This window comes from Cervus elaphus, chromosome 14 (genome assembly GCF_910594005.1).
Source record: "Cervus elaphus chromosome 14, mCerEla1.1, whole genome shotgun sequence".
Lineage (NCBI taxonomy): Eukaryota > Metazoa > Chordata > Mammalia > Artiodactyla > Cervidae > Cervus > Cervus elaphus.
The window spans coordinates 76,294,025-76,303,292 of record NC_057828.1 but is presented as its reverse complement, the minus strand read 5'-3'; the positions used below and the strand labels follow the sequence as shown (position 1 = coordinate 76,303,292).

Here is a 9,268-nt window from a genome sequence, read left to right as displayed (position 1 = left end):
TTACACCTGGGCTCAGCTCTGGATGCTCCTACAGCTTCCTCTCCATCTCCTGGGCAGATTCACATGAATGAAGGTGTCTCCTTCCCAGCATCTCACCACCCACTTGGCACCTTCTAGCCTTTCTCCTTTCTGATAGGATGACCACAGAGAATCTCAAGCTCATTTGTTGAGCTGGGTGACAGACATCACAGGACCCAGTCAATACTATAGACCATGATTCTCTCAAAAGACTCCAGAGTCCACTTGCCCCAGGAAACGGGTCTTTTAGAATGACACCTTTAAAATGTTATAATAGTAAGTGCTCGACATTTTCTTAGGTGCCTGTCTGTATATAAGGATCCTGGCGATCCTACAAGTGAAGTATTATTAGACACATTTTACCTATGAAGACTTTGAGGCTCAGAAAGTTCAAACAATTTGCCTAAGGATACGGTGCCAATCTTGTGGCTCAGCTGGTAAAGAATCTGCCTGTGATGTGGGAGACCTGGGTTCAATCGCTTGGTTGGGAAGATTCCCTGGAGAAGGGAAAAGGCTACCCACTCCAGTATTCTGGCCTGGAGAATTCCATGGACTGTATAGTCCACGGGATTGCAGAGAGTCAGGCACAACTGAGTAGCTTCCACTTCACAGCGCCAATCAGTGGCAGAAACATCTCAGTTTGCACCTCTTCCACGCCTGTGATTACTTGTTCTTAAGGGGAAAATAACACGCATACTATCAGAATGCCACACACGCGTGGAAGCAGGGTCACACCCCCACATGTGGGCTCCCAGGTGCTTAAATCACATTTATGCATGTTTAACGCTTTGATTCAGGAAGCACTCTGCCACTGGGGGTGCCCTCGATTCTGCTCCCGTTCCGTCAGTGCTGCTGACACTCCCACATCCTGACACGTTGTTTCACCGTGACTGAGGCAACAAAACAACCCTTGCAACAGTTGCCATACAGCGCCATACGGAAAAGTCATGTGTGGTGCGTGCGTCTTGGACAACAGCCGTGTGTCTGCCTCCTGTGCGGATGCACGGGCGGGTGCACTTGGGGTGGGGATGTTTTTTGAGGGGTATGACTGAGTGTTTGGGGGTAGATCGAGGATCTGGGCAGGCCTTTTGACTGGCAGCCCCTTACTCTCAGGTATAAAACAGATCTATAGCAGAGAAGGTGTACGGTGGGGATGGATTCCTTTGCTCTGACCCTGTTGGCTCAGCACTGCCATTTTACTGCTCCCCATGAAGACTGCTGGCAAGTCAGTCCTGGTATCCGCCAAGAGGACTGTTTCCTTCCAAGGGAAGCTTCCCAGCCTACGCTTAGCCTCAGACTAAGTTGGGCTGGCCGTGTTCGGCACCCACCCTCCTTTCCACGGTGGGTTAGATGGGATTTGGATTCAAGGATGGTCAACCCACAGACCGACCAGTGGCTGATGAAGTGACCAGGCATGAAGCACTCTGAAGAAATGGTAGATACAGAGGCCAACCAGGGTCTCATTTTTGGAAATCTGAACCGGAAATGGGAGAGTATCAGCCAGTTGGTAGAAAGAGAAAACAGGAGAGAGAAAGCAGGCAGAGGGCAAGAGAGTGGAAGAGCCGCGCTAGTGGGGGCACAGGGACCCCCAAATCAGATGTGGGGGAGAAGACACTGCAACGCCTAGAGCTGCCAAAAGTCTCCAATGTCCTCCCCATAACTCCCCTGATGCCCTATTGGACTTTTTCTTTCTGCTTACGTATTCCAGTGCGATCCTAATCACATTAATTGTATTAGGATGACGGGCAGCAAGTAACAGAAAACCCAACTAAAAACAGTCTGAATAAGAAAAATGATTTTTTTTCTCACTTAAAATCCCAAGGGTTCCCCCCACTTTCTCATCTCAACCCCTCATTCTAGCCACCACCCAAGGTCAGTTCATTTAGTGGTTCAAAAGTGTTGTGAAGATTCTAGGTGTTTCCCGACTTTCTCCCATCACCCCAATATGCTGCTTGTCCTTCCAGGCTAACTTCTTCCTTCGTCTAGGAAGATGGTGGCAGTTCCAGGTAAGGACAGCCAGAGACAAAAAAGGATGCACTTTTCCTGTGTCCATCAAATCTTCATCAACTCCCCAATCTTCCATCATATCTTCTTGGCCAGAATCACGCCTGATGCCCACTCCCAAGTCATTCCCTGGGGCCAGCAGGGAGAAACTCAGCCTCCCCTGACTGGCACGACACTTTAACCCAGATAGTGCCACCTTTCAGCTGGCTGAGGGATGGACACAGCATTGTCTGGTCCGCTTCGTACCGCCAGCGCTGAACAATGAAGTTCCATTTCATGAAATGAATTGGTTGCCTTTCTTTCCAACCAACTCTTCAAAGAGTCAGCTAACACTGAGCTCATCTTAGCAGGTACACGTGGAGAGTTCAGTGAGTTTGTAAGTACAGTTTTGTGTGGGTTCCTAAAGTCTCCACTCCTTCCAGTGTTTTATGGGCGCACACACACACACACACACACACACACACACACACACACACAGAGTTAAGACTGAGGAATGGCCTTTCACAACTGCAGCTAACCACTGAACCTCCCAGTTCACTTCTCGCCTTCTTTGGCCCCTAAGTCATCAGTCAGCCTTTGGGAGGCAGGGCCTGTCTCTAGCCTATAGGGAGGCTTTTCTGGTTCTCCAGATTCCAGAGTGCATCACAGAAAGGGCTGGAGAGCCCCTTAAAACTAAGCTTGCTGGCCTCCACCTTCAGAGTATCTGATTCAGTAGGTCTGGGACCATGTGCCCTTTTGACAAGTTCCTAGATGACATTCCTGCTGCCAGTCTGCGGATAAGACTTTGGGAATCACTGCTCTAGGGCCAGGAGTGCCCACCTTCCTTCCATCTAGAAGGGAAGCATCTAAGGAGGCCACGTGGCCACTCACATCGCTTCTTCTGCAGTAAGGGGAACCTGCGTCCTTGTCACTTGCTGTCAGCCCCTCTCCGGGCAGTAGGGACTCTAACTCTCAGAGAAACCGAGGCCATCGGGTCCGGGAATGTCAGAGGGTGGAAACCTGGCCCCCTGCCGCCGGAGGAAAAGGAGAAGGAACTTAGAGGTTTGTTGGATCCTAGCTGGGGACAGGGGCCCAGAGCCTCAGGCCTTTCCCTGCCCTGGGGTCTCCCAGCTGTGAAACAGCCTGTCTGGTCTGCAGCATACGGTTGCTGTGAGCATAAAGAGGAAAGAGGGGTTTGAAACTGCCCAGCCAAATGCAAAGCTCTTTATGATCTGCAGTCCTATTAATCACAAAAAGGTAAGCCAGGGCTGTGTAAAGGCTCCTGGGGAAGAGGGGCGGCCCGGGTCAGTTTCTGGGTCCCCGTGCCTGTCTCGCTGGCCAAGCAGGTGTTCACCCTCCAGAAGGCTTCGCTCCCCACCCCGCACCCCCCAAGCGCGTGCACTGGGCCGGGGCCATCCTCCAGGCCCCCCTGACCCGCGTGTGCGCGCGTGCATTGCACAACAGATTGAAGACGAGGCCTGCGTTTCCCGTCCTTCCCCAGCCTGCTCCGGGATCCCAGCTGCGCGCCAGGGCCGTGGAGCCCCGAGGCGACGAGAATCCGGGGAGAAAGCCCGCGTTTCCCTCCCGCCCTCCGGGGTCGGAGAGCGGGGTGGGGATTGGGCCGCCGCCGGAGGACCCGGTGCAGGCCGCTTGGCAGAGCCGCCTATGGGGAGGGCCCCTCCAGCGCGGCTCCGCGGAGCCCTGGGGGCCGCGCCGGCTCGTCCCAACATTGTTCAGCACCCCGCGTCAGCTTTGGCCGCGGCCCCTGGCGCGCGCCGGCCGCTTTTGGCCGCCTTGGCCCCGTCTGAACCCTGCGGGCTGCGGGCCAGGGCGGGCCGAGCGCCGCCGCGCCGGGCCCCTCTCCCGACGCCTCCCGGCCGCCCGGGGCGGCTTCTCCCGGCCTCCCTGGCCCGCCCCGGGCTTCCCCCCACCCCGGCCCTCGCGCCGATCGTCCACGGGTGCAAAACCCCGGGGCTGGGCTTACGGGTTTGCGGGCGTGTGCGCGCCCGGGGCTCCCTGCGCGCGCCGCCGCTCCCTACAGGGACGCGCGCGGGGGCTGCCCCACCGAGCCGGTGCCTGGCGCCCAGGGGTCCACCCTGACATTGGGCTCAGCGCTCCTGGGTGCGCGGGCGGGAGCCGAAGGGCCGCGGCGGGGCGGAGGGGAGGCCTGTGGCCGCCCTGATGTCTCCGGGCGCACAGGTTTTGGAGGTCCCGGCGCGCCCCTCGGGGCACCAGCCGGCGAGGTTCCAGATGTGTGCAGCTGTGCAGCGCGCGGGCTTCCAGCAAGTCCTGGGTCGGGGCCGAGTCAGAAGCGGCCCCTGCTGCTCTCTGCGTGAACCGGGTGGGGAAGCTTTGCCTGGGAGGGCCGGCGTATGGCCACAGAATGTTCTGGGGGAGTGAAGGGCCTTTGGATAAGTTGAAGGCTTGGGTCGAGGATGGGGTCTTGGTGTCACCATTTATTTACCAGCTGCCCAACCTTGAGAAATACAATCTCCCCCATTTTCTTGATTATCCGTAATATAGCTATCATGGGAATGCTTCTTATCTTCCATACATTATTTTTTTGTCTTTCCAACAACACACAGGGTCGGTGTTACCCGAGTTTTGCAGATGAAGTGGGATCCATCCACGCCTGCCAAGGTTATACCAGGGCTGAGTGGGGACCTGTGACTTGAAATGATCTCTAATTCCAGAGGCTGGACTGTGAGGATGTTGATGGGATTCGGAGAATTTTTAAAATGTAAAAGAGTGATAGATACCATTCTCCTCCGACGGCCCTCAGTCCTGAAGCCCCACCCGCAGGCATGACCCTTGCACCTCCGAACCTCCACAGAAACACTTCCTTAGGAAAGCTGGTGAACAGGCGGGGGTTCAGGGTGGGCACCCCTGACAGGAAGCCTCGCCTGGAGCCAGAACAAGAGGGGGCCTCTCCCTCTTCTCATCCACATCCTTCTCTGCTCTTGAAAAACCAGATTGTCTGCTGTGGGTTCCCCCCCACCCCCTGCTTAGAGCCCACCCACCACCAGGACCCTTGGGCCTCTGAAAGCGCCTCAACTTCCTCACCTGTGCTCCTGCGTTCACTTTGCAGATACGATGGTCGGAACGCTGGAGAGAAAAGGGCCTGGGTGCAGAGAAACCTGGGTGCTAGTCCTTCGTAAAACGAAAACGTCTAGCGATACTACAACCCGTCTTGCCTGACCCTGGGAGAGTTGTGGTGAGACTCAAAGTGGATACGGGCCACACCCGGGCTTCGGGAAGTATGAAATGCCTCACACGTTCACACAAGGCGCTGGGAACAACCGGGGTATAAAAATGAATGCCATCTGGGACTCTTCCAGTCCAGCAGGGGAAATAAAAATGGCTATACACATAGTCAAAACATAAAACTGCGTGCAAGTGCTACCGCATATACCCCGTGGTGCCGCCTTCCACGCTTTCTGGAATGACAACACACGGGCGTCTGGCTGACCGCTAACATTCCTCCCCCAGCGGCACGAGCGCTGTCCACACCATAGCTAGCCCAGTCCCCGTCTCCGATGAACCCCCTTCTTCCATTAACATGGGTCTGTGGCAGGGATTCTTTTCCTCTTTGGGGGGAGGGGAGGGGGATTAGTTTCCTATGGCTGCTGCAACAGATTACTACAAATGTGGTGGCTTGGCATTTATCTTACAGTTCTGAAGGCCCGAAGTCCAAAATCGGTCTCACTGAGGTTAAAATCAAGGTGTCAGCAGGATTGTGTTCCTTCTCGAAGCGCTAAGGGAGAACCCGTTTCCTGCTCTTGTCTGTCTTCTGGAGGACTCCTGCTTTGTGACTCGTGTCCCTTCCTCCGTCTTCAAAGCCATCACTGTTGAGCTGAGTCTTCCTCACCCCGCTTTGGCTCCAAGCTCTGCTTCCACTGACACCTTCTGACTCTGACACGCTTGCCCCGCTTCTTGTTGGGCCTATTCCGATTACATTGGGCCCACGTGGCTAATCCAGAATAATCTCTTTAAGATTCTTAACGTGATCACATCAGTAAAGTTCCCCTTGCTGAGAACACATTCTCAAGTCCCACAGACTAGGTCCTGAGCATCTCTGGAGGAAAGCCACTCGCCAGGGTAGGGGGGGACTGGGGCCTCAAGCCACAGCAAAAACTTTTTCCTAAGGAGAAATATCAAACGTTCAACTCTCTTCTTCAATCAAGAAGTGGGAATTGGCTGTGTGACACCGGGAGCTCAACCCAGCGCTCCGTGCCAACCTAGAGGGCTGGGATGGGGTGGGAGGTTGAGGTTGGAGCGGGTGCATGTACACCTATGGCTGATTCATGGTGATGTATGGCACAAACCAGCACAGTATTGCAAAGCAATTATTCTCCATTAAAAAAAAAAAAAGTAACATAGCAACTTCTCCTATAAATGTGACAAACTTTGAAAAAAATATACCTCTGCCTTCCTTCCTGTATCCATTTAACATCAGATTGCCTGCTACAAGGGAAGAAAAAATAATGAAGAGCCACAAACATAGACTCTGCATAAAAGAACAGGGGGGAAGCTCAGTAGGTTGGGAAATTGTAGCATGTGCCTCATTGGGAATGGAAGTTACAGGCCTTTGAAATGATTAGCTGTTAACCATTGTTCACAGCTCTTCAGCCGCTCTACGCTGCAATCTTTTGGCGCCATTCATTTCTAAATATTCTTAAAGCATCAATAGAAACCTTGGCTCCTTTTCTTTTCCACAAGAACTACCTGGAAAATAAAAAAAAATAAAATAAAAATGGTGCTTCTCTGATTGAAGTCGGCACATGGAGCCCCTCAAACATTCTGTCAGATTCTAGGAACATGGTTTTATCTGTTTTGTGAGGTCGTTTCTCTGAGTGAACTAACAAAAATAAGTTAGAAATTACTGTTCAGAGCACTAGGGAAAACACCATGTTGAAAACTACTTCTTGGAAGCAAAAGCAAGGAACACAGTATTCTTTCAAGAACTGGCTCTTGTTCTGAGACTTGATTTCCCCAGCTTTGCCATATAACATAGGTGCTTCCATGCCATAAGCCTTTAGTTACAAGAGTATAAAAGGGTCAGTGTGCAGTATGTTGAAAAGTACATAGGTCCAGAAACCAGATGGGAGGAGCTCTGATCCATTCATTCATTCATCCTGTATTTATAGAGTGCCTATCAAGGGCTTCCCTGATGGCTCAGGCCGTAAAGCCTCTGCCCGCAATGCAGGAGACCTGGGTTCCATCCCTGGGTCAGAATGATCCCCTGGAGAAGGAAATGGCAGCCCACTCCAGTACTCTTGCTTGGAAAATCCCATCCATGGATGGAGGAGCCTGGTAGGCTATAGTCCATGGACTCCTAAAGAGTCGGACATGACTGAGCGACTTCACTTTCACTTTATCATGGGCCCAGGCACAGTCTGAGGGCAGAAAGGGACTCTGGGTAAAGAAGCAGGGAAGTTTGGCATGGGCTATCTGACAACGCTGTTGGACAGGGCTCTATGCGTGAGGCACAGGGGAAGGCCTGGAAAGCTTTCCAGAGGAAATGGTGTGTGAACCTGGAATTAGAAGACAAGGAGGAGTTAGCCTGCAGAGACTGGGGCTGCAGGAGGCTGGGCTCATTGAACCTGGCAAAGCCCAGAGATGAAGAGAGGTGAAGAGAGGGGTTCTGTTGCCAAGTAAGCAGGAGCTGATGATGCCACAGGGCCTTGAGGCCCTTTTAAGGAGCTCGAATTTTCTCCCAAGAGCTAGGGGAACCATTACAGGGTCCCAAGAACTGACTCATTGGAAAAGACCCTGATGCTGGGAAAGATTGAAGACGGGAGGAGAAGGGGATGACAGAGGACAAGATGGTTGGATGGCATCACCGATGCGATGGACATGAGTTTCAGCAAACACCGGAGTTGGAGATGGACAGGGAGGCCTGGCGTGCTGCAGTCCATGGGGTCTCAAAGAGTCGGACATACTGAGCGACTGAACTGAACTTAAAGTTAAGGCTCACATGGTAGGGTTTGCTCCTTGCCAGCAAACTCAGTGACCTTGGACAACGTGCTCTCCCAGTTCTCCCATCGGTGTCTGGCTGTTCCCTGGCGTCGTTCCCCGCTCTGACCTCGGGACTCGGTGAGCAGGAAGTCCAACTGGCCCCCCGGCCCCTCCGTTCCTGCGGCTCTCTCTGTACCATGGACGCGCCAGTGGCCCTCGCCCCAGGCCTCCCCTGCCCGGGGTCGGTGCGACTTCGGAAAATCGAGGTGGCCTTGCTCAGCTTGGAGCTGACAGGCGGTCGATGGACCCGAGGCCGGAACGTCACGAGGCCAGCCGGGCGGCCAGAGGCCGCGGAGGAGAGCAGCTCCGAGATTTAAGGCGCAGCGGCTGCTTCCTAAATTTAAGAAGAATTCTCAAATTCTTCCTAAAAGCCCCCCGCGCCACCGCAGGCCGCCGCCTCTGATAGCGCCCGTGGGGCCTCGGAACACGGCCGCCGGGTCTCCGCAGGGCGGACACCGGCCCCCTGTTCCCGCTCGCGGACCTCAGAGCCGGCCCTCCCGGGCGGATGGCCCGCGGTAACCTCCACCGCCCAGGCGCCGGAAGCGCGGCTCTCGGGCGTGGAGCCCGCGGCGGCCTCGGGTGTGCGCAGGCGCGGGCCGGGCGCGCCCGGGAGACTGGGCGCGAGCGGCCGGCACTCCCGCGGCCCGCGGGCGCCCCCCGGTGGAAGCTGGGCGCCAGGGCACCCCGCGTGCGTCCACGTGCGGCCGGCGCTGGCCCGGAGGGGACCGGCAGTCAAGCCCCAGGCCGGGAGCCCAGCCAAGCGCTGTGTTTTTCCAGGTCCGCGCGGGGACCGGGGGAGACTGCGTGTTTGTTCGGTGGGAATAGTTTACTGGAAAACTAGGCGGAAGGTACCCTGCAGATCGGCATGGACTGTATTGTTTGGGAGTCAACAGCCTGTAAAGTACATGTCAGGTGACCGCAGTGCTGGGAACCACCGCTCCCTCCTCCCTGACCTTGAGCGAGGCTCTGGCGGGGCGGGGGAGGGGGAAGCGGGGTGCGGAGGGACGGGGTCAAGACTTGACTGGCCTATTGTTGTTGTTCAGTCGTTCAGTTGTGTCCGACTCTTTGCGACCCCATGGACTGCAGCACGCCAGGCCTCCCTGTCCTTCACCACCTCCCGGAGTTTGCTGAAACTCATGTCCATTGAGTCGGTGATGCCATCCAACCATCTCATCCTCTGTTGCCCCCTTCTCCTCCTGCCTTCAGTCTTTCCCAGCATCAGGGTCTTTTCAAATGAGTCAGTTCTTCG

At 55.0% G+C, this 9,268-nt stretch overlaps 2 long non-coding RNA genes across 4 annotated transcripts; one reads left to right on the top strand and one right to left on the bottom strand.

The window, feature by feature from the left end:
• Window positions 1-2,385: 2,385 nt before the first annotated feature.
• On the bottom strand, window positions 2,386-8,551 carry LOC122708216. The gene is made up of 3 exons (XR_006345049.1): window positions 7,979-8,551; window positions 3,986-6,726; window positions 2,386-3,169 (listed from the first exon to the last, which is right to left on the bottom strand). It is a non-coding gene; the product is annotated as an uncharacterized LOC122708216 (long non-coding RNA).
• On the top strand, window positions 4,167-5,812 carry LOC122708217. Of its 3 annotated transcripts, none has more exons than XR_006345051.1 (4): window positions 4,167-4,294; window positions 4,587-4,641; window positions 5,090-5,215; window positions 5,675-5,812. It is a non-coding gene; the product is annotated as an uncharacterized LOC122708217 (long non-coding RNA). The 3 variants fall into 3 exon arrangements; XR_006345052.1 differs by having other exon boundaries at window positions 4,587-4,741; XR_006345050.1 differs by having other exon boundaries at window positions 4,210-4,333.
• Window positions 8,552-9,268: the final 717 nt, after the last annotated feature.